This window comes from Salvelinus sp. IW2-2015, linkage group LG4p, assembly GCF_002910315.2.
Source record: "Salvelinus sp. IW2-2015 linkage group LG4p, ASM291031v2, whole genome shotgun sequence".
In the NCBI taxonomy this organism is placed as follows: domain Eukaryota; kingdom Metazoa; phylum Chordata; class Actinopteri; order Salmoniformes; family Salmonidae; genus Salvelinus; species Salvelinus sp. IW2-2015.
In genome coordinates this window covers 5,513,095-5,539,571 of record NC_036841.1, presented here as the reverse complement: position 1 = coordinate 5,539,571, position 26,477 = coordinate 5,513,095, and the positions used below count along the sequence as shown (strand labels likewise).

At 42.5% G+C, this 26,477-nt stretch overlaps 1 pseudogene; it reads left to right on the top strand.

Annotated features, from left to right (window-relative positions):
• The window catches only part of LOC111956794 (Fanconi anemia group J protein homolog), a 70,420-nt pseudogene that overhangs the window by 12,901 nt on the left and 31,042 nt on the right, over positions 1-26,477 (top strand).

Sequence of the window (26,477 nt, the reverse complement as noted above, 5' to 3'; positions counted from 1 at the left end):
TTTATATTTGAGAGGGGTATGAGCAGATAATAGAACAAACGATTGTTGTGATCATCATCACATATTGGAAACCTGRGCTTGGCAGAACTATACAGAGACATGCCACCTTTCTCTGTCAACTGGTTTTACTGTGAAACAGAGCAGGCACTGTTTGAGCAGTGTATCTAGCAATGTCTGTGTTCCAAATGGCACCTTATTCCCTATTTGGTGCACTACTCTTGACCAGGGCCCAAAGTAGTGTGTTATATATGTATTAGGATGCCAGTTGGGACACAACCAGTGCTCACAGTACTCAATGGAATATATTAAATTGTTTTCAGTAGGAAAAAAATCTAAATACAAACATTTTATGAAAATGAACCGGCTAACAAATACTGACTGTATTAGAGCAAACCGTGTGTGAAAAGACCCAATTATAATGTATTTTCAAATCTGTTTGTTGTTGGGTTGTTTGACATTATATCCTGCTGTATATAAACATATCAGTTCTGTCTGTTGGGGTAATACCAAACATGACTATAAAACAGGTCTAGCAAACAGCAGTTTTCAGCACATTCCAGATTTAGAAACCTTTTCAGTGGCTGACAATGCACCCTATTCCCTATGTAGTGCACTACTTTTGACCAAAGCCATGGAGTCAAAGGTAGTGTGCAAAATAGGGAATAGGGTGTCATTTGGGACATAGTTTAGATTCGGGTCTACATGACCATAACACATGCCACTCCCTGGTTCTCCATCAAAACTACAACCAGAGAAGGTTGTTGACTATCTCTGCTATAACCCCCATACACCTGGCTGTACACAAACTGACATATATTTATACAAGCCACAAACATTACTCCATGTTTCCTGTGGTTAACTATAGCAAGTTCATTGGTCCATAGAGTTGGTGGGTCAGCCAGTCTATCCATGTTGGGGATTTGTTTCTCATTGTTTCTCAGGTTCATTAAACTGGCCTATAAACATTATGGCTGCACATGCACACACACACTAGTCAGAAAACACTCATAAACCCACCGCTTTCAGTGGCTGTGTCTCAAATGGGACTCCATTCTGTATATATGTAGTGCACTACTTTTGGCCAGGACTCATAGGGTGCCACTTGGAACACAGTTTATGAGTGAGTTCTGATTAGTTGCCGCTCTCCTCTCCTCCAGTCCAGTGACTAGCTACATCACTATATTACGATGAGAAGTTGAGAAGTCCCAGTCCAGGTTTGGAGAATTTAGTTCCTGATCCCACTGATGTTGGGGGCCCCCGTCCTCTCTACTGGGGTACCGTGGTGTGTGTGTGTGGGATTTTGTTTGAGGAAACATGAAGCAGAAGCAGGGGGTGGACGGTTGGTTCCCCCTAGAATACTGTTAGTTATGAGGTAACCTGAGCCTGGGTCTGTTATTGTTCTCTTAATAGCTGTGAGAACCATGTGTGTTCTGTGTCTCAAATAACACTATATTCACTAGGTAAAAGTAGTGTACTATATAGTGAATAGGGTGCCATTTGTGACGTACACTCAGACTTATTGGTGTGGCAGGTTGTGTGGATACTTTCATCTCTGTGTTGTGGTGTGAAATATAAACACTTCACACACACGGCGGGTCTATAGGATAGAAATCAGATCTGTAATATAGGAAAATGAAGCCCGGCACGTTTGTGATGGTAACTTCCAGAGCAGGTACATTTGGCATGATCAGTGGACTTATGTGTGTGATGTGTGTGTGCGTGCGTGTGTGCGCGTGTGTCTGTATGTGTGTGTGTGCATGTGGTTGCGTGTGTGTGTGGGTGCATACCTGCGTGCCTGCATGTGTGTGTGCATGTGTGCCTGCTTGCTTGCTTGCTTGCTTTGCTTGCTTGCTTTCCTGCCTCTCCATCATCTTCTGGTTCATCATCTTCAGGAAGAAGTGCTTTTAAAGAGTCTCTGTTTAGTGTTTCTGGATCCTGCCTCTGGAAAATACTACAATAAATGAATGCTACTAAACGCATGCTGAAAGGTTGGATACTGACCATTGACTGAGGAGCGTGCTAGACATACAAACTCTGTGCAAACAGCAAAACAATGGAACACCTCAACTCCACCCACTCAAAACACCCACACCTTTGAGAACAAACAAATACTTGGAGGATTTCTTTAGAGCCGACTACACCAATTGGTTTTGTTTGGCTATTTCTGAGAAGTCTGATCTCTTACTAACAGTGGCCTCAAGTCTATTCTTCTTCTCCTTTAGAGCTCCTTTAGAGCTTCTCCTCCTACCCTGAAGAGTGGTTAACCTCAGAGAGGATAAAAAGACAAGCAGTCCATCATCATATGAGTCATAGGTTAAGTCCAAAATAGTACCTTATCAAAAGTAGTGCACTATATAGGGAACATGGTGCAGTGTACTATGTAGGGTATAGGGTGCCATTTGGGACGCACACATAATGTTTGTCTGAGTCTGCCCTGGGCAAACTAAATATGTCTCTTCAGCCCACAGTAGCAGAGGACATGAAATGATGCCTGTCTCTCCATTCTCTCTCTCTCTGTCTGTCTCTTCTTTCTACCGTGGTTCACAGAGACACACCCTCTCTGGGGCCACAGCTCTTTCGATGTCAGCTATCCAACTAACTTCATTACCTGTATTATCTGCTATTATGGGATGGAGAAAAAAGGGAGACTATTGGTTCCTCATTGTGAGCCAAGTCACGGTTTACTTACAGTTAGAGAGATATGGAGATCACACACACACACACACACACACACACACACACACACACACACAGATCACCTCTTAACCCCACCACTGGTCTCCCCAGTCCCCACAGTCAGCATGGCTTCAAAGAGTATAGACTACACTATCAAATACATGCATCAAACACCCTCTCCCTGTTTATACAAGACATACAGTGCTATATAAATAAACACTGTGTCAGCTGCTGTGTTCTGTCCTTTATTCTGCTTCCCTCCGGACATACAGTGTTCCCCATTTCCCCTCGTAAAGTTTGATCTTTATCCTAATCCCTCATTTACCTGTTAATGATAGTGTCTCCGGATCTATCAGTGACACCTACCACCATACAATGTAATGTATTGGCTATGTACTACTGGACCGTGCTATTATTCTCAGAAACTATTAGAAGTTAACTTACAATGACAAAAACAAGCTCTATCTCCTGTCCTTGTTTTGTACCTCTGTGTATGTCTCTTCCCCAGGTAATGTCCTGATGGTGTCTGCGACCCTGGGTTGCTATCATCCGTATCCACGGAAGACTGCAGGTGGCTGAAGGCCAGGCGGAGCCAGGAAATTGCCTTGGGCCTTTGTGCTAACCCCCTCCTCCCCATCCCCCAAACACACACCCTCCTCCAGTCTTCCAAAATGGCACCGCATTCCCTATATAGTGCACATCATTTTGACCAATACCTATATTCCTAATAGTGCACTACTTTTGACAAGAGCCCTTTGGGTACTACTTAAATGTAGTAGATTATTTAGGGAATAGGGTGCCATTTGGGATGAAGCCTTCATCTGTAGTGAGCACATCCATCTGTCTGCTGAGGTCTGATTCTTCACACTCGGTCAGCCCCTCCCTTTGGCAGCAGCAGCACGGACTGGCAGAGCCGCTGCACTATCCATCCGTACACTACGAACCTCGCCAAGGATGAGGATATCCAACTACTGTATCAGTGGGAACTGGGAAACAATTTCTCTCGCCCAGGGAAGCGGCTATAATTTGATGCACCTACAGGCAGACAGACTGGCTGTTGGGGGTTTTAGATGCAGAAAACAGCCATACATTCAGGCCGCCAGGATCAATTCCAACCAGGCTCCTACAACTTGTCCAGTCAAATCAAACTCTTAGTAAAATGATAACCTGGTCCKAGATCTGTTTGTGCTCTTGCCAACTCCATTGCTGTCATTGTCAATCCATGTTTGGCATAACAATGAGTGACAGGGAGTTGCATGATAAAAAAACAGATTGGCCTTCAGGCTAGTCAAATTATGCTTTTAGTCCAAGGATATAAGCTTTGGTGGTAATTTATCGATCATTAATCAAATATCCATATATTCTGACACTAACATTCCAGGGACTTTGTTCTGAGTCTGAGTACGATTCTGATGCAGATCCCTTTAATTTTCCTCCTGGAATGTATTCTGTTGTCTAGCAGTCTAGCACTGGAATGAAGCCCCCTTTCACAGACTGGCTCAGGAATTCTCTAGCAAAACAATTCAATTGTTCAAGTAAATACTTCTTTGCCAGGGACCAAAACAGAGAGAACAGAAAGAAAACGATGGCGCTAATCTCATTACTTTGAAACGTTGTCGCTTCACAGAGTCTGGAAAGTTCTGATTCTCCTCAGTCCTTCAGCAATAACAAAGTCATGACAACGGGAGTTGGCATGGTAATGAACACCCACTATTTGGCCTATGATGTCATCTCTGCGTCCCAAATGGCACCCTAATAGGAAACTTCAGATGCACCTTTGTTTGGACCCATGCTTTAATCTCTAGAGACAGACAGACAGACAGACAGACAGACAGACAGACAGACAGACAGACAGACAGACAGACAGACAGACAGACAGACAGACAGACAGACAGACAGACAGACAGACAGACAGACAGACAGACAGACAGACAGACAGACAGACCTACGTAACCTACAGTCATTCAGACAAGGGGATCTCCAGACAGTGTTGCTCTCTCTACCATCCCACATTCAGGCCACACAAGTGGCGCTCAGCTAGTGTTTGGGATATATGTTCATGTGCATCGTGCTGAGGGAAGAAGAAGATGACGCTATGTGAGGAAGAGGATGCTCTGCAACAATAAGCATGCATCCATGGACACTCTATTTCACCAGCAGCAGGGCTGTAACCATGGTCTGAGCTTTAGTGAGGTCAGGACAGACCAAAGATATTTGAAGCCCAGCCATTATCACATTGGTTGCTGTAGCTTCCTTCACCTCAGTCGAACTACGAACACATAGCTTATTAGCTATACAATTAGCTGCTTCACATGAACTCACATTAACTCAGCACCAAGATTAAAAACTGTGATTTAATACATACAGAGTGATCTGTTAGCAGAAATGTATTTTATTAACAAAAAGTAAACAAATGAGTTGCAATTCCACACCTTTTTCTATTGGGTAGGGAGACATTTTTGCAGTTATAAAGCTAATTTCCTGCAATTCTACAAATTCTTCCATGTCTTATGCCATGTTAATATGATATCTGAGTGAGAGTGACTAACAAAATCCTTGGGGGCCCTGCGTGCCCGGTCAGCAATTCGACCATAATTAGGCCTACTACAAGTTTAGATAGCTGGCTAGACTAACTAGACTAATTTATACATTTAAAAAAAATGTTAACTGACATGGGCTAATTGAGTGATTGTCAGTGAGTGACATATAACAAGAGGAAAAGTTCTGATGCATAACAGTTTCGAAATTGCACCTTGTGTATTCTACTACTCTAAGTCTCAACAGTAACTTGAGACCAGGACTGAGTTTAAGGTTTAAAAAATATATATTATTCGAAAAATTATATAGGTCCGGACCTCGGTCTCCTCTTATGTAGTTACAGACCTGATCAACAGTGAGGTGGAGTGATGAGGTCATAGCTGTAATGGTTGTGATTGGCTGATGTAGAGTTGTTTTGGTGTGTGTCCTAAATGGTAAAATTGTATTTGTCACATGCCCCAAATACAACAAGCTCTTAACCAACAGTGCACTTCAACAAATAGAGTTAAGAAAAGATGTACTAAATAAATTAAAGTAAAAATAAAAAGTAACACAGTAGAATTATATAACAATAACGAGGCTATATACAGGGGGCCCGGTACCGAGTAAATGTGCGGGGGTACAGGTTAGTCAAGGTCATTTGTACATGMAGGTAGGGGTAAAGTGACTATGCTTAGATGATAAACAGCGAGTAGCAGCAGTGTAAAAACAAATGGTGGGGGTCAATGTAAATAGTCCGGGTGGCCATTTGATGAATTGTTCAGCASTCTTATGGCTTGGGGGTAGAAGCTGTTAATAAGAAGCCCCTTGGACCTAGACTTGGCGCTCCAGTACCGCTTGCCATGTGGTAGCAGAGAGAACAGTCTATGACTTGGGTGACTGGAGTCTTTGACGCTTTTTTGGCCTTTCCTCTGACACCGCCTGTTATATAGGTCCTGGATGGCAGGAAGCTTGGTCCCAGTGATATATTGGGCCGTACGCACTACCCTCTGTAGCGCCTTACATTCAGATACAGAGCAGTTGCCATACCAGGTGATAATGCAACCAGTGAGGATGCTCTCGATGGTGCAGCTGTATAACCTTTTGAGGATCTGGGCACCCATGCAAAATAATTTCAGTCTCCTGAGGGGGAAAAGGTGTTGTTGTGCCCTCTTCATGACTGTCTTGGTGTGTTTGGACCATGATAGTTTGTTGGTGATGTGCTTTATATAGAATGATCTGTCCAGTAGCGTGCCCATGATAACTAGGGACTCAGCCTTAATGTGTGTTCGCAGACAGAGGAGGCTAGAGTAGTTTTGGTGTGTGTTCCCAGAGACATTAGGCCCCAGCCAAAGTCCCCCACTCCCTTTTCTCCCTGTACCAACACTGAATATGATATCCTTTTAGTTATCATGAGCACGCTACTGGACAGATCATCCTATCTAAATCACTCAGGATCATCTGCTGGACTAGGGCCCAGAGTGTTTCCTGCCCAGGATATTCTTAGTCAGGGAAAACACTGGGCCCTAACCATTTGTGATGTGCAGTTCACAAATGATTTGTTCTTATTGAACGACTCTTTTGACTGACTCGAGAGTCATGATTTGTTGATTTGTTTTTTTGAGTGACTCATTAGTCGTTGACCTGCTGACTCATTCATTTTAGTAGTTTGTTTGATACACGCTCCTCCGCATCAGTGGCTCCAGAGACGTGCTCCGACCAACAGCTGTCTATCATGTGTGTGCAGTAAAATATATCATGCTGCAGGCAGCGCAGATAAGAAGACATGTTGAGAACTGATAATTGATTGCATGGTGCAATAATTAATGCAATGATTTATTAATGAATGTTATGATGGACACATCTTTGTAGAACCAAAACATACAATTGTACACTTTATTTGGATAGTCCATCTGTAGATTCTCTACAGACTAGCTACAGACTATCAATAAGATTGCAACTATCTACTAACCCTAACCCTAGCCCTAACCCTTACCCTAACCTTAACCCTTATCCAAACTCTAGACTTAACCCTTACTTACCCTAACCCTAGCTCTAAACCTAAACCTTACCCTTATTCTAAACCTAACCCTAACTGCAACCTTAGCAAGCAGTTGCTTATCAACAGATAGTTTGTTGATAGTATGACCGTCATCAGAGCATCTACAGATAGACTATCTGGACTATCTAAAGTGTGACCACATACACTGCCTCTGCTCAGCAAACTTGAGAATTAACCATTTGGGGGGCTACAGTTGGCAAAAAATATTGCGCTTATCACCCTCACGGCAGTCTAGCTAGTCTAGAATTCCACAAAGCCTGGTCTCTGCTCCACTCCGTTGGTGGAGTTCATCAGAAACTTCCTTCACCATGGAGTGGAGTTTAGTCAGCCAACGGCAGTCAAGCGACGCATTAGGCCAAGAGTCGTTCACAATCTAGTCCGGTTGCAGCCACAACTAGACCTCGTTTCAAATGTATCAAGAAATAAGCTTATATCCATGCCTAGCAATCAACAAATGTATATTGTTTAAAGCTCACTTTTACAAGTCTCAGTCACAAATGAAAGCTCCAATAAGCCCCCTGGTGAACGATGTGAACAAGAGGCTTATAGAATCATGACTCTTTCCAGTTTTCGGTTCATCGTTAGCCGGTAGGGGATCCTGCGTGTTCTGGGCATTACTGACTCAAATGAACAAAATTAGACTAAAGATGTTTTCTTTAACTGAACAAGTCGAAAAGATCAGAGTCAGTAAATAGAGCTGAACTTCCCATCACTACTAACCATAACACCCCAGAATAGTGCTAATTATTTGACTATATAGTTAAATGCATCAATGTGCCTCATACTACACAGTCCAGAGGTTATATGTAGTCTAGTGGCAATCAGGATACAGATGTAGGATCTTAATTTGATCACTCTTTTGTTGCTGAGAATTTAACTTATAGTGCATTTGAGTTTTAAAAATGCTTTTAAAGTATGTCATTTCTTGATTTGCCCAAACACCATGTTTTATTAACCCCTACAAACATTTCCATTATTTATAATCCACATAACAATTCACATTTCCTGTTGCTGCAGGATTATTTTCCTGCTGTAGCAAACTGGCTCAAATTTAGATCCTACATCTGTAGGCCATTGGTTAAAGACAATAGAGATGGCTCTGAACTGATCTCACCCTATAGGACCTTGTCACTCTGAGTGTTATAGGAAAGGCCTGGTTTGATTCCCTACTTTGCAAACAATGGGAAGAAGTCAGATGTAAATATGGTTGTGGTTAACCTCATGACTTGGCCCATATTATTGTGCAGAACAACAACTATATTTCATATGGTAAATGCCAGATGGGATGGTCCATCTTTAGCCCAGTGAGCAAGTTTAAATGTATTTTTTTAAACAGATTGATCATTATTTAGCTAATAATGGGAACTGCAAGTAAAGAAATGGTCCGGTGTGTTAGAAATGCCCATGCAGATTTCTGCGTCCCTGGCCGGAAGGGGGAGAAGACACACATATCAGGCCTCTAGAGGGGTTGTTTTCCTAACCTCACCAACCAACACATTGTTTTTCAGGTCATGTGACACACACGGATGTGCATCCCAAATGGCACCCTATTCCCTATATAGTGTACCTCTTTGACCCGGGCCCACGGGGTGCACAATACAGTGCACTATTTAGGCAATAGGGTGCCATTTAGGAGACACACATGGTCATGGCCATACATTAACATAATGAGAAACAGAGGAGGTGAAAGGAGTGAATGGTCAGAAATGATAAATAGCTCTTTACTGAGCAGCTGGGGACAACGGCCCTGCTTCAGACCTGCATGGGTTCAGGTGGGTTCAAGTACTATTTGCATTCTTTCAGCTACTTTTAGCGGTTGCTTTAGCCTGCATGGGGTACCAGGGGGGCAGAGTTTGACTTCTCTATTGATTATGACTATTATATTGGTTCCATTATGCCAGGCAAGCTCAAATAACCCATCTAATTTCTGAACCAATGTCTGCCTGGCTGACTGATTTAATCCCAGAGTCAAATACCAAGGAGAAATTACACTTGCATTTAATTCCAGTTCATAAAAAAACCCGATGCGTTCAATGTTCCTGAACTACAATGTAGGCCTGCAATGTGTAAGCAGTATAGACAGTAAATCAGCCATCCTTCATATATGTGTTGGGAGGATGGATGCCCGGTCCCCACCATCCTGCCTTTGAAAACACAAGGGGCAAACTTCTCTCCCCAAAACCTTTAGAAGCTTGTCACCATTCATTCTCTGTGGTGTGAGTGTGTGTGAAACCACATGCACACACACACGCATGCACGGGCACACACCCTACGTACCAGTACCCATTTCCTCCCTCTGCTGTGGTCCAATCCTGGAGCATAGACAGATGGTGTCCCTCCCACTCAACAGGATCAAAACAAACCACTCCAAAGGCTTCTGGGAAGGAAGAGCTCTATCCGTGGTTAGTTCATTTAAATGTGTCATCAAATACATGAAAAACCCGTTTCTTTCTATGTTTGTTCCCTTTACTGACGTCCTCCAACAGGGATATGAATGTGCACACTAGCGAACACACATACCCCACATGAAAAAAAATGTCTACTATAATATGGTATATATTTATATACTATAGCATTCAATGTAGTGTTTTTGCAGTTAAAAAACGACAGTTAAAAACTGTAGTGTTTTTGCGGACATTACAATAGTATTTACTATAGTATTCTACAGTATACCACAGCATTTTATAGTAAGTACTAAACATGATCAAGGGATACATACTACAGTGTGTAGTATAGTATTCTGCAGTATACTACAAAATTATATAGTAAGTTCCAAACATGATCGAGGTAAACTACCGTGTGGAGTATATTATTCTAGAGTATACTACAGTATACTACAGTTTACTACATAATTATATAGTAAGTACTATAGTATTCTATAGTAAACTGTGGGACTGTAAGTCTAAGTCTCTGACTCCAGCAGGGTAAGGTGAAGGAAGCTACAGATGGTAAAGTTGTCTGGAGGTTATGTAGAGATAGCAGAGAGACTGGAGGCCTTATACAGACTAATTGGCAGGTAAAGGTAATCTTCTCCATAATTCTCTTAATCTCTTTCTGTCGTCTCTCTCCTGCTCTCTTTCTCCCGCTCTCTGTCTCTCCAGGTGACAGCACCTCATGAGCAATTGACACCACAAATATAAAAAACAATGTCCCCACTTCCACAACAATAAGCAGTAATCAATTTTCCTTGCTTTAAACATGGCAAAGAAATCAGTCCTTAAAGCTGTCGTTGGGTAATATAGTTGTTATTGCTCCTACCCCTGATGGAGCCTAACCAAAATACTGCTCATGTTACCTTGAAAAATAAATCACCCCACTAGCCTCTGGTTTGACCCCAACTGAGGGCAAGGACAAAGTGTGTGTCCCAAATGGCACCCTATTCACTATGTAGTGCATTACTTTTGACCAGGGCCCATAGGTTGGTCAAAAGTAGTGCACCATATAGGTAATAGGGTGCCATTTGGGACATACTGTAGCCAAAGACAACATCCAGGAAAATGAAAATGTTGTCTAAGTTCTATTAACGTGCTTCCTCTGTGGCACATAGCTACATGATCTGAATGGACGACATTTATATTCTATAAATCCTATGAAAATAAATTATTCTTATTGGGGCCTCTTGTTTAATGTTAGTGGGCCATAGTCTTCCGCTGCACGACGTAGCCTCTCTGTGGCCTTACAGCTGCATGGTCTCAATGCATCAGACCTCTACTTCCAGACAGAAATTATTTCATGCTGCTAAATAGTTCAAATCTGTGCAAAAACCTCCGTAAAACTCAAAGTAAACTGGCAGTGTGAATAAATTCAACACTTTTCTTCACCAAGTGTGCGATTGTTTAACTAGTTTTGTAAACTGAACAATGCATAGACCTTCTATTATTGCACATTTCCAAAGAAAAGTTTCAAATGAAATCTCGCTGCCAGATTATAGTATGGTTTACAGTACTTTTGCACAGATTTGTGCTCTTCTGCACTACGAAAATGTGATCCTATATACTGTGTGACTCTCAGGAATATACTATGAGACCAGAGCCTGCCATGAGTTGTACAATGCAACAGAACAGAACATCCTAGCATCTCTGTTATCTATATTTTTTATTTATCCTTCGAATCAACATCTGCATCCCAAATGGCACCCTATTCCCTACTACTTTTGACCAAAGCCCTATGAGCCCTTCCTAACCTTCAATATTTCATATTGTGAAAACTCATGCTTTTGACATTGCATGCAACAGTGTACTGAGTAAGAAAATGCCATTCTTCGAACGTAAGATAAACGATCATTGAGGAGTTTAGGAACCGAACACGACAAGAGTAAAGTGTCGGTAAAGCAGGGAGCAGCCAGGAAGAGAGGTACTAGGGTGGAGTAGAAGGTAAAGTTCTGTCCCAAATGGCAGCCTATCCCCTACTGTATATAGTGCATTACTTTTGAGCAGAGCCCTGGTCAAAGGTAGTGCAAAAGTAGTGCACTACATATAGTGTCATTTGGGATGTAGCCTATCTCTAATAAAGAGAGACTGGGCCCAGGGGAAGGCCTAACGTCAGCATGTCATGTTTCAGTATTAGTCATACCCAGATGGTGTATATAGACAGACAGATCTGTTATGATACAGTCAAGGCCACATGAACAAACACTGTAATCAGGCAATGTCTGTGTCCCAAAAGCCACCCTATTCCCTATGTACTGTAGTGCATATAGCCTATAGGGCTGGTCAAAAGTAGTGCACTAAATAGGCAATAGGGTGCAATTTGGGATGCACCCTAGGATTAAAAATACACTGATGGGTTTATAAATCAGGAAATTACAGATAAATATATAATTATTTTAATGGTCATGAAGATTAATGGCTTTGTAACCGTGGAAACAGTAAATCAGYACATCACTCCTTGGTGCTTTGATGGGTAGTCCTTTTCTCCGCCCATCCCGCCCAGTCAGGCGGTCGACAGGGTTTGGATGAGAGTCCTCATCCTTCGGGTAGGGAGTCATCTTACGGTGTGACTCACCATTCTGGAAATATAGAGAAGAGTTCCAGCCAATTCATTAACAGAGCGGTGAGCGAGACGAGGAGCTGGAGATGAGGGACAACCTAGTTCTTCTGCATGTCAACAAGGTCACAGAGGAGTTATCAATGACCATCATTCTGGAGATGGAAACTACAGTATGCAGAAATACCTTTGAAATAGTGGTGATAGTTGAAGGTGGCCTGTTATTTATTTTGACTTAATTTGCACTTTTGGCGCACACAAAACAAGCCACGGTAGAGCTTTGCAAGACTGGAGTTGAAGCACGCTTATAAAAGTTAGAGAAGTTAATATATGACAATTCTTGACATTCTAACATTCACACCAGAGGGTTCATCATCATAACAACAAAAACGAATAAAAAGTTTATTTGACATACCATATCATTTCCCTTCCTTACTCTACGTTAACCTTAGATAAATACATACACTACCGTTCAAAAGTTTGGGGTCACTTAGAAATGTCCTTGATTATGAAAGAAAAGCAAATTTTTTGTCCATATTTTTTTTTTCGATTGATTAGAAATACAGTGTAGACATTGTTAATGTTGTAAATGACTATTGTAGCTGGAAACAGCTGATTTTTTATGGAATATCTACATAGGCATACAGAGGCCCATTATCAGCAACCATCACTCCTGTGTTCCAATGCCACGTTGTGTTAGCTAATCCAAGTTTATCATTTTAAAAGGCTAATTGATCATTATAAAACCCTTTTGTAATTATGTTAGCACAGCTGAAAACCGTTGTTCTGATTAAAGAAGCAATAAAACTGGACTTCTTTAGACTAGTTGAGTATCTGGAGCGTCAGTATTTGTGGGTTTGATTACAGGTTCAAACTTTCTTCTGAAACTCAGTGAAGAGGCGACTCCGGGATGCTGGCTTTCTAGGCAGAGTTCCTCTGTCCAGTGTCTGTGTTCCTTTGCCCATCTTAATCTTTTCTTTTTATTGGCCAGTCTGAGACATGGCTTTTTCTTTGCAACTCTGCCTAGAAGGCCAGCATCCCGGAGTCACCTCTTCACTGTTGACGTTGAGACTGGTGTTTGCGGGTACTATTTACTGAAGCTGCCAGTCCAGGTCTTGTCTTATATAAGGGAGAGGCTGAGTCACAGTGCTTCTCTCAACAATAGACCTCGTCATCATAAACCTCCATTCTCCCAGGGCTGGACCCACCTTAAAACCTAAACAGACAGACAGACAGAGAGAGAGAGAGAGAGACAGACCCCTTCCAACCCTTCCCTCTCCCCTCCCAGGTGTGTATCTCAGGTTCACTCTAACTCTATATGGCTGTTTGATATGTCTAGTTACACAGCTGAGAGTCTCCTGGTAGGAGGAGGTATAGGATTAAATTGGCTTTGGATTTCCTGTCGGGGGAAGTGGACATTATAGCCCTCCCCTCTGGACTTCTCTTATTTACTCCGAACTGAGGCTCCACGTCTAACTTCCCTTCCATTCTCTCTGTTCCTGTGTCAACTGGTTGACTCTGAAGCCTTTTCTCAGCATACTCCACTCTAATCTGATTACTGGAGGTATTCCCAGTACATCATGGGAAAAGGATGTGTTGAAGCCCAGGAAGCTTCCACGACTCCAGGCCTCAGAGCGACAGAGAGAGAGAGAGAGAGAGCTTCATGGAGAAGAGGAAGGGAAGAGGATCTGTCTTTTTCCCTTCCTTCCTTCCTTCCTTCCTTCCTCCCTCTCTCTCTCTCTCTCTCTCTCTGTCTGGTGCTGTGGAGCATCAAACTCTGTGTGTGTGACTGGGAAACCCCACACTAATCAAAGACTAACAGCAGATATACAGGAAAGGCGAGCAGGGTTACAATAACAAACTACAGGTGGAAAGATTAGAAACATAGCTAGCATGGCTCTAGCAAAGAGACAATCTCTAAGAAACTAGCTTCTCGAGGAGACCATCTCGAAGAAACTAGCTTCTCGAGGAGACCATCTCGAAGAAGCCAGCCACATATTCCTGCATTTTATTTAGCATCTTATCTGAATCATCAAGAAATAAACAGGCCAGACATGTAGTGAAGTTCCTTGTTAGTGTGGTAACCTCGTGTCTTCATGATGGTAAGAGTCTGGGCCAGCGGGCTGTAACCGGGCCTGGAAGGCATTGTTGTTTCACGCATGGGGAACCATCAGCCGTATTGCCTCATTACAGACTGGTAGTGGAGTGCTCGGCACTCTCCTCCCTCCTCTTCACTCTCTCCTTCCTCCTATCCTCCTCCCCCTCTCTCCTCTCCCCTCAGCCCTCTCTTCTCATTTTACAATTACATTTTAGTAATTTCGCAGACACTCTTATCCACAGCGACTTACAATTATTTGTCTTAATATAGCTCAGTGAGACAACAACATATCACAATCGTAGCAAGTACATTTTCCCTCAATAAAATAGTTATCAGCAAAGTCAGTGGTAGCAGGAAAAGACAAGTCTCCTCTCCTCTCCCCGAGGGGCTGGGAGTGTTAGCCTCCAGACTACAGAGGAAGCAGGAGTGGCTGGGCCATGCAAAGCCCTTTCCGGACCATAAACAGCAGGTTTATTTGTAAAGTTCTGCCCAAATGTGCCCCGCTTCCTAAAATACCTTTCGTGCTAAACAAAATGCTGGGGGTGCAGGGCCTGCCAGAGCCCTTTCTCTCTGCCTGTCTGCCTGTTGGAGGACTGGGTTTGAATGGTCGGTTGGCTGGCTGGCTGGTTGGTTGGTCAAGCAGGCAGCAGGCCTTGGTTTCTGGGCATTGGTGGAGAGAGACAGGGGTAGTCACCTGGGCCAAATACCCAGCCACAAGTGGCCTATGCAGAATCATCATGTTGTCAACGGGTGGAACTCTGTTTATGTCTGTGTGTGCCTAGGTGTGTGCCTAGGTGTGTGCGTGTGTGTCTTTGCTTGTATTTGTGTGTCATTGCAGTGGAATGGCGAAGCATCGAGCTCCTACCTGCAGGGGAATGAATGGAAGAGAGAAGTATTATTTATGGTGTGGGTCTTTTCCATGCCACAATATGCTACAATACTCAGCTCTGATGTAGGACTTGAATAATATTTCAAAGATGAAATAGAGCAAAGCAACATGTTGCTAAATACATTACCACTGCCATATATCTCAAGTTAAGGTTTTTGCGGCGCTTGCAAAGATCATGCAAAGTTGGCTCTTAAATATCGCCTTCACGTGACTTAAAATCCTTGTATGTTTTACTGTATGTTGTTCAGACTGGATATTCAGACACATTTTAGTGCCTCTGTGATGATGAGGGTGTAGAATTGGTATTTCAGCTTTATTTTGTTAATTTGACATTTGTTAAGAATAACTTTATATTTACAACTTATTTCCAATATGTTTTATTTCTTCTTTTACAACCCCAGTAGCTCCAGTGAGGAATGAGGCTGGTTCTTGGCCTTTGTCTGAGTCTGGTTTTAGGTATGGGTTTGAGGCGGGCGCTGGTGGAATGGGTCTGGGTTTGGGCTTGACTCTGTCTGGATTTGAGTTTCGGGCCTGGGCCTGCAGGTCTGGGCCTGGGTCTGGGTGTGACTGCTGGGTGATTTCCAGAAAGTTCCTTCTCACAGCTGAAGTCTCTCTACCCTGCCTGTTTTCACCCCGCTGCACCACAGGCCTCTTTATGAGGTTAATCCACTTCCGCTGAGCTCTGCACCCTCAGAGCCTGTCACGATAACACTGCCGCCAACGCAGCCGAGCCAGCACATCAAACACGACTCCACGCCTAACAAACAGACACATCTGGCCTAATCAGAAACATGTTGGGAGCGGATGGGGTGCAGCTGTCTGCCGCTACAATCAATGCCCACACCGCTCCAACTGACCGGCCTACAATTCTGGGCCACATGTGGAGAGAAAGAGGGGAAAGAGAGAGAGGCTAGAGAGAGGGAAAGAGAGGAAGAGGACCATCTCACGTAAGGTGCAGATGTTTCTTCTCCCTCTCATTCCTGCCTCAGAATCACCACCACAAGGAAAATTGTGCTGCTGTGTGACTATGAAGTGGTGCTAGAAAATTGTGGATGTTGGTGCTCCACCCAGATCTGATTCAGTACTGGAGGACAAACAGGACAAACCGCTGGGCTGAGGGTTGCCACCATGCAGGATGGAGGGGTGGAGGAAGGGAGGGAGGGATGCCTGTCACCACGCAGCAAGCTGAGTGAAAGCAGGGAATTTGAGAAAAACATGTTTCCCCTTCTAGACAAAGTAGTGAGTGTGCACCACTAACCACCCCCTCCACTCTAAGCTCTGCTGATAATACAGTTTGTATAGTAGCCATCTGACACTATTCTGTAAGTGACATTTAATATGACGGTCTTGACTGACAGCAGCTATCCCGCTGTGTCTCTAAAAATATGTAGTTTAGGTGTTGACTGAATCATTTTTTTGCCACATAGGACCTCAGAATGTCCCTCAGATTGGGAGGATGGTAAGGACTGACAGTAGACCCTGGGTTCCATTGCTGTGTATATCCAAAATGGCAACCTATTACCTATATGGTGCCCTACTTTTGACAAAAGCCGTATGGGCCCTGCTCTAAAGAAGTGAACTAAATGGGGAATAGGGTGCCATTTGGGATGCAATCACTTACTCTCGCCCTTTCAAACAACCAATACAGTACCAGAAAAATACAGTACCAGTCAAAAGTTTGGACACACCTACTCGTTCAAATTTAACCAAAAAAGTGTTAAACAAATCAAAATATATTTGAGATTTTAGATACTTCAAAGTACCCACCCTTTGCCTTGATGACAGCTTTGCACACTCTTGGCATTCTCTCAAGCAGCTTCATGAGGAATGCTTTTCCAACAGTCTAAGCACTTGTTGGCTGCTTTTCCTTCACTCTGCGGTCCAACTCATCCCAAACCATCTCAACTGGGTTGAGGTCGGGTGATTGTGGAGGCCAGGTCATCTGATGCAGCACTCCATCACTCTCCTTCTTGGTCAAATAGCCCTTACACAGCTTGGAGGTGTGTTGGGTCATTGTCCTGTTGAAAAATAAATTACAGTCCCACTAAGCGCAGATTGGATTGCATATCGCTGCAGAATGCTGTGGTAGCCATGCTGGTTAAGTGTGCCTTGAATTCTAAATAAATCACTGACAGTGTCATCAGCAAAGCACTCCCACACCATTACACCTCACATGCGGAGATCATCCGTTCACCTACTCTGCGTCTCACAAAGACACGGTGGATTGGAACCCAAAATCTCAAATTTGGACTCATCAGACCAAAGGATAGATTTCCACTGGTCTAATATCCATTGCTCGTGATTCTTGGCCCAAGCAAGTCTCTTCTTCTTATTGGTGTCCTTGAGTATTGGTTTCTTTGCAGCGATTCGACCATGAAGGCCTGATTCATGCAGTCTCTTCTGAACAGTTAATGTGGAGATGTGTCTGTTACTTGAACTCCGTGAAGCATTTATTTGGGCTGCATTCTGAGGTGCAGTTAACTGAATTCTCTGCAGCAGAGGTAACTCAGGGTGGTCCTTTCCTGTGGCGGTCCTCATGAGAGCCAGTTTCATCATAGTACTTGATGGTTTTTGTGACTGCACTTGAAGAAACTTTCAAAGTTCTTGAAATGCTCCGTATTGACTGACCTTCATGTCTTAAAGTAATGATGGACTGTCGTTTCTCCTTGCTTATTTGAACCATTCTTGCCATAATATGGACTTGGTATTTTACCAAATAGGCCTACCTTGTCACAACACAATTGATTGGCTCAAACGCATTAAGAAGGAAAGAAATTCCACAAATTAACTTTTAACAAGGCCCACATGTTTATTGAAATGCAATCCATGTGACTACCTCATGAAGCTGGTTGAGAGAATGTAGAATGTAGAAAATGTAGAAAATGTAGAAAATAGTCAAATATAGAAAAACCCTGGAATGAGTAGGTGTGTCCAAACTTTTGACTGGTACTGTATATACGTGTTATATATTTTACCCTTTTGTCGAAGTTGAAATTCCACAAGTTGGTGTTTGGCGTTTTCTGTATGTAATTTCTAGTATGGCTGTTGTGTTATATGCTGCTAATGCTTCTTTACCAGAAGTCCTCTGTCTTATTCTGGTCTCATAGTGTAATTACAGTGTTGGACTCCCGAGGCATTTCCCTTACTAAACTGACCAGGATTTTTATTCATTCAAAACGGGCTGTTCTTTAAGTGCCTGCTAGTCACATAGAATCCTAAAGCTAACTGACACAACTGACTACCTCTCCTGTTATTTGACATGTCAAACAACAGTGATGTTTCTTAGTATGAATCTTTATTGTATTATTAGCCTGGTCCCAGATCTGTTTGTTTGCTTGCTAACTGCATTACTCATTCTCAAGCCATACATCTTAGGCATGACAATTAGTGACAAGGAGTTGGCATGGTAGCACAAACAATGTTAATAGTAAAATGGTATGTTTGAATCAACGTCATTGTTTCAACGTCGTGCTATGAACCTAAATAAAGAGTTATATTGAAATAAAGCGACAGTCCAATGATTCCTGCCTGAACATTGACTCATACTGGTATATGAGGGGTAATGCACTTCAGTAAAAACAAGTCTACCATCCAGATTTTAATTTTTTTTATTTCACCTTTATTTAAGGCTAGCTGCGACCTGGCCAAGATAAAGCAAAGCAGTTCGACACATATACGACAACACAGAATTACACATGGAATAAACAAGCATACAGTCAATAATACAGTAGAAAAAGTCTATATACAGTGTGTGCAAATGAGGTAGGATAAGGAAGGTAAGGCAATAAATAGGCCATGGTGGCGAAGTAATTACAATATAGCAATTAGATTTAATTTTGGATTGGAGATGATTAATGTCAGTCTGGAAGGAGAGTTTACAGTCTAACCAGACACCTATGCATGTGTAGTTGTCCACATATTCTAAGTCAGAACCGCCCAGAGTAGTGATGCTGGATGGGCGGGCAGGTGCGGGCAGCAATCGGTTGAAGAGCATGCATTTAGTTTTACTTGCATTTAAGAACAGTTGGAGGCCATAGAAGGAGATTTGTATGGCATTGAAGCTCGTCTGGAGGTTAGTTAACACAGTGTCCAAAGAAGGGCAGAGGTATACAGAATGGTGTCGTCTGAGAGTCACCAACAGCAAGAGCGACATCATTGATGTATACAGAGAAAAGAGTCGGCCCGAGAATTGAACCCTGTGGCACCCCCATAGAGACTGCCAGAGGTCCGGACAACAGTCCCTCCGATTTGACACACTGAACTCTATCAGAAAGTAGTTGGTGAACCAGGCGAGGCAATCATTTGAGAAACCAAGGCTGTTGAGTCTGCCGATAAGAATGTGGTGATTGACAGAGTCGAAAGCCTTGGCCAGGTCGATGAATACCGCTGCACAGTAATGTCTCTTATCGATGGCGGTTATGATATCGTTTAGGACCTTGAGCGTGGCTGAGGTGCACCCATGACCGGCTCTGAAACCAGATTGCATAGCGGAGAAGGTACGGTGGTTTTCGAAATGGTCGGTGATCTGTTTGTTAACTTGGCTTTCGAAGACCTTAGAAAGGCAGGGTAGGATAGATATAGGTCTGTAGCAGTTTGGGTCTAGAGTGTCTCCCCCTTTGAAGAGGGGAATGACCGTGGCAGGTTTCCAATCTTTGGGAATCTCAGACGATACGAAAGAGAGGTTGAACAGGCTAGTAATAGAGGTTGCAACAATTTCGTCAGATAATTTTAGAGAGGGTCCAGATTGTCTAGCCCGGCTGATTTGTAGGGGTCCAGATTTTGCAGCTCTTTCAGAACATCAGCTATCTGGATTTGGGTATGGGGGAGGCTTGGGCGAGTTGCTGTGGGGGCTGCAGGGCTATTGACCGGGGTAGGGGTAGCCATGTTGAAAGCATGGCCAGCCGTAGAAAAATGCTTATTGAAATTCTAAATTATAGTGGATTTATTGGTGGTGACAGTGTTTCCTAGCCTCAGTGCAGTGGGTAGCTGGGAGGAGGTGCTCTTATTCTCCATGGACTTTTCAGAGTCCCAGAACTTTTTTGAGTTTGTGCTACAGGATGCAAATTTCTGCTTGAAAAAGCTAGCCTTAGCTTTCCTAACTGCTTGTGTATATTGGTTCCTAACTTCCCTGAAAAGGTGCATATCACGGGGGCTATTCGATGCTAATGCGGAGCGCCAGAGATGTCTACGTACCATGCTTAGCTTTGGAAACAAGCTGTGCTGTATTCCACTGAGCTATTATGTCAACACGTTTAGATAACGAGCAGCTCCCATACTCATTTGAATAGACTAACTAAATAGCATTGAATAGTTGAAAGTAACTCTAACTTTTCTTACACAAGCTAAATGTGAAAGTAAATTCGCAGTGAGGTTGGGTTATGTATGCTACATTGACATCTGATTTGCACAATGGAGACCATCATTTCAATAGCTACAGGTAACTGCCAAAATAAAGGAAACACTTGAGTAAATGAGGGATACAAAGTATATTGAAAGCAGGTTCAGCCAAACAAATCAAATCAAATATTTTTTGTCACATACGCCGAATACAACAGGTGTCGACCTTACAGTGAAATGCTTACTTAACCAACAATGCAGTTTATAGAAAGATAAGTGTTTAGTAAAAATATATAAGTAAAAAATAAAGATTTTATAAAAAATAACAAGTAATTAAAGAGCAGCAGTAAAATAACAGTAGCAAGACTATATACAGTGGGTACTGGTACAGAGTCAATGTGCGGGGGCACAGGTTAGTCGAGGTAATTGAGGATATTATGCACATGTATGTAGAGGTAAAGTGACTATGCATAGATAATAAACAGAGAGTAGCAGCAGCGTAAAAGAGGGGGTGGGGGTAGCCATTTGATTAGCTGTTCAGGAGTCTTATGGCTTGGGGGTAGAAGCTGTTAAGAAGCCCTTTGGACCTAGACTTGGCACTCCGGTACCACTTGCCGTGCGGTAGCAGAGAGAACAATCTATGACTAGGGTGGCTGGAGTCTTTGGCAATTTTTAGGGCCTTCCTCTGACACCGCCTGGTATAGAGGTCCTGGATGGCAGGAAGTGTGGCCCCAGTGATGTACTGGGCCGTACGCACCACTCTGTAGTGCCTTGCGGGCGGAGGCCGAGCAGTTGCCATACCAGGCAGTGATGCAATCAGTCAGGATGCTCTCGATGGTGCATCTGTAGAACTTTTTGCAGACCTGAGGACCCATGTCAAATCTTTTCAGTCTCCTGAGGGGAGATAGGCTTTGTCGTGCACTCTTCACGACTGTCTTGGTGTGTTTGGACCATGATAGTCTGTTGGTGATGTGGACACCAAGGAAATTGAAGCTCTCAACCTGCTCCACTACAGCCCCGTCAATGAGAATGGGGGCGTGCTCGGTCCTCCTTTTCCTGTAGTCCACAATCATCTCTTTTGTCTTGATCATGTTGAGGGAGAGGTTGTTATCCTGGCACCACACAGCCAGGTCTCTGACCTCCTCCCTATAGGCTGTAGGCTCAGGAACCAAACAGGTGTGATTCCTGAGTTAATTAAGCATTAACCAACCAAGTGTGATTAGGGTCATGTATAAAAATGCTGGGCAGGCCATTATTTTGGCTACCATGGCTATTCCCCTGTGTTACAACCCCCATATGATGACAATGCACCCATCCATAGGGCACAAGTGGTCACTGCATGGTTTAATGAGCATGAAAACGATGTAAACGATATGCCATGGGTGTCTCAGTCACCAGATCTCAACCAAAATTGAACACTTACGGGAAAATCTGGAGCGGCGTCTAATACAGCATTTTCCACCACCGTCAACAAAACACCAAATTATGGAATTTCTCGTTGAAGAATGTTGTCGCATCCATCCAATAGATTTCATTGAAGCTGTTCTGAAACTTTATGTTGGTGTTTCCTTTATTTTGGCAGTTACCTGTAGACATACTATAATTTGTCCATGGTTGATTGGATCTTTTGAAGTTTAGAAAAAGTTACCAATAGCCCTATAAATAGGATGCCAAATTCTTGATGTGAACAATAAACTTTAACCTTTGGATATTGTGTTTTATATATGAATACATAATATACAGTACATATACTATCCAAGCAGAAGATACATCTCCTTCAAATGTTGGTATGTGGTTGTGTTCACAATTCAATATCCAGTGTGTCTACAAATGAATGATTGATATGTTGGTATGTGGTTGTGTTCACAACTCAATATCCAGTATGTCTACAAATGAATGATTGNCAGTATGTCTACAAATGAATGATTGATATGTTGGTATGTGGTTGTGTTCACAACTCAATATCCAGTATGTCTACAAATGAATGATTGATATGTTGATATGTTCACATCTCCATCTCAACCAAAAATGTATGTTAAAGAACAGCACCAAATCAAACTTTAAATGCACTTTAAGTTAGATTTGATTTAGTCCAATTTTTCAACTTTGATTTTTACTTTAGATGGAGACTTGAATCCAACATATTACTAACTTGTAGATTAAATTGGAAATCAAACAAACATCCTTCACATACAAAACAATATCCAAATGTAGACATGTGTTATTAATATCATGAATTTGGCATCCTATTTGTAGGGCTAATGATAACTACTTCTAAACTTCCAAAGATCCAATCAACCATGAATGAATGATAGTATCCTCGCTACATGTTGAAATGACGGTGTCCTTTGTTGGGCAAATTAGATGTCAGTGTTGCCTACATAAACCCAAACTCACTCCGAATGTACTTTCATAGACAATTGTATAAGAAAAGTTAAAGGAATTACTTTCAACTAGTCAATGCTATTTAGGTTGTCTACCTGCCAAATATTTTTTACGTTACTATGTGGAATTTTCAACGCAATTTCAATGTATACATAGTTCTGATGATTATTTTGAAATTAGATTGTTAGTCAGGTTGTCAATTTATTTAAGTTGAAGTTTTACCCTAATTTAAATTTACAATGCTGGTTTAATTAAGATAAAAACAGTACTGGTTGATTACTTTTTTCAAATCCAAAGTATTTTCTACTTTGATTCCAAAAACAACACTGAATCAKCCAGTGTGTGCCCAGCGGGAGGATACTGTATTAAAGATCTCAAACCATAATTTCTCCATTATCTACTCCCCTGTGGATCAGATCACCATTTAATTGCATTACTCTGAGTGGGATGTTTGTTGAGACTAATGTGATGGTGATGAAGGCCTGGTACAGGAAATAGGTTTGAATGTTCCTCCTTCAAAACCTGCCTGTTCTAGCTGACTCAGCTGGCTTCTGTCAACCAATATTTAACAGAGTGTCTATTTTGCACTTTCATCAAACCCTTCCACTGAAGGATACAATTAAGTACCGTTGTTCCTTGTTAGGGCAGGATACACTAACATTTTGATCTAAGAGAGACTCTGTTGTATTTAGAGGTCAACGTGGCTATTTAAATTTATGGCCAAGCACAAACATCATCACGCACAATTTCTCTTTAGGAGAAAGACTCTGTCAGGTTCTGTTCCATTGCTGCTGGGTCCAGAGCTCAGGAGAGTAGAGGGGGAGGAAATGAGAGGAGGAAAGGAGGAGAGGAGAGGCGTGGAGCCTAAAAACAGACAATAGAGAGCTTAACTCAGCAGAAGGAGAAGAGAGGAAGAGGAGAAAAGAGGAGAGGAGGCATATGGGAGGATGCATATTGAGTCATTAAGGGCCTGACATTTTAATGCAGTGAATATAAGAGAGAGAGAGCGAGAGAAAGAGAGAGAGAGGGGGGGGGGGAGAGAGAGCCTTCTGCTCCCCCAGCCTCCCTGTGGTGACTAGAAAAACACTTTGGTGGATATTACCCCTGTTATTCTTTCTCTCTGTTGTCTCTCTCTCTCTCTCTCTCTCTCTTCTCTGTCTCTCTCCCTCTCTCTCTCTGTCTCTCGCTCTCGCTCTCTCTCTCTCTCTCTCTCTCTCTCTCTCTCTCTCTCTCTCTCTCTCTCTCTCTCTCTCTCTCTCTCTCTCTCTCTCTCTCTCTCCTCCTCCTCTCTCTTCTCTCTCTCTGTGGCAATTAAAACAACATCTCAGAGCCAGGTTCACTGAATGGTACATCGGAAGCAAAGTACCCTCACTGTGACCCCTCCCTCCATCCCTTCCTCCCAAGGAAATACACGCCTTTATTATTTACATCTGTTTTACCCTGCTGCTAAAGCAGGGTGGGTGAAGAGTTGTAAACAACTCTCACTGTAGTGGGGTTCTGATAACAGCTGTAGTTAGATCATTATGCCATTTGTTTTCAGTCTTACATGTAGATGTTGGCTTTGTCCCAAATGGCACCCTATACCCCTATATCCCGAATCCAGGAAGCTTTACAATAACATCTAATAGATTTATTGTCCCGTGAGAAGGAAATCATTTTAAACACAAAGGAACCACTTATCACCGAGACGTGTGGACAGCACTGTGTCTTCTGTGTGTGTGTGTCACCCAGGCAGCCCCGGGGGAGCTGCGGGAGCAGGCAGGGAGATGGCACATTAATGAATAGAGCTTTTCGAAGGGGATCCACTCAACAGAGGTGATTTAAATCTACATTCTGCGATTCGAAAAACAGCATTCGCAACTTGTGAGGGATGGCACTGACAGTTCATAATCAAAATTATAGTTTTAACTATGTTTTGAAGCTGTAGAGTGTTTGTTTACAAACAATCAAATAAATCAAACAAGCTTGTATTCCTTGAGAATCAATGGCTATACGTCATGAATATATATTGGCCAAAATTGGATTTATCAACCCCGAAGTGTAGTTATAACAAGAACTCCTGACATTGATGTATCACCCTGAGCCTCTGTGGGGAGAGCACAATATTTTCATTGTGAAGCTAGCAACACTACCGTTCAAAAGTTTGGGGTCACTTAGAAATGTCCTTGTTTATGAAAGAAAAGCACATTTTTGGTCCATTAAAATGACATCAAATTGATCTGAAATACAGTGTAGACATTGTTAATGCTGTAAATGACTCTTGTAGCTGGATTTTTTATGGAATATCTACATAGGCTTACAGAGATCAGCAGCCATCACTTCTGTGTTCCAATGGCACGTTGTGTTAGCTTATCCAAGTTTATCATTTTAAAAGGCTAATTGATCCTTAGAAAACCCTTTTGCAATTATGTTAGCACAGCTGTAAATTGGAGTCCCCTCTTCACTGTTGACGTTGAGACTGATGTTTTGCGGGTACTATTTAATGAAGCTGCCAGTTGAGGACTTGTGAGGCGTCTGTATCTCAAACTAGACACTCTAATGTACTTGTCCTCTTGCTCAGTTGTGCACCGGGGCCTCCCACTCCTCGTTCTATTCTGGTTAGAGACAGTGTGCGCTGTTCTGTGAAGGGAGTAGTACACAGAGCGTTGTACGAGATCTTCAGTTTCTTGGCAATTTTTCACATGGAATAGCCTTCATTTCTCAGAACAAGAATAGACTGATGAGTTTCAGAAGAAAGTGCTTTGTTTCTGGCCATGTTGAGCCTGTAATTGAACCCACAAATGCTGATGTTCCAGATACTCAACTAGTCTAAAGAAGCCCAGTTTTATTGCTTCTTTAATCAGAACAACAGTTTTCAGCTGTGCTAACATAATTGCAAAAGGGTTTTCTAAGGATCAACTAGCCTTTTAAAATGATCAACTTGGATTAGCTAACACAATGTGCCATTGGAGCATAGGAGTGATGGTTGCTGATAATGGGCCTCTATACGCCTATGTAGATATTCCAAATTTCTACACTGTATTTCTGATCAATTTGATGTTATTTTAATGGACAAAAAATGTGCTTTTCTTTCAAAAACAGGGACATTTCTAAGTGACCCCAAACTTTTGANCTGTATTTCTGATCAATTTGATGTTATTTTAATGGACAAAAAATGTGCTTTTCTTTCAAAAACAGGGACATTTCTAAGTGACCCCAAACTTTTGAACGGTAGTGTATGTCTACTGCTGGCAGCCAGGTTTTAGTGAGAAGAGGTGAGACTGGCCAACTACAGAGCATTTTCTCTTTACAGTACAGCCTAGCCTATTGCACTTATAGCTTCATTCATGAGAATTCACTGTAGCTGCACCAAGACACAACCTATTAGTCCAACGTTTGTGCAGGGCCTGTTCGAAAACTGCAAACCAAGGATGTGTCCCAAATGGCATCCTATTCCCATATAGCTCTGGTCAGAAGTAGTGCACTATACAGAGAAAGCGAGTGATTTAGAACACATCCCAACTCCCCAGTAAGACAGTGTGGTTGTC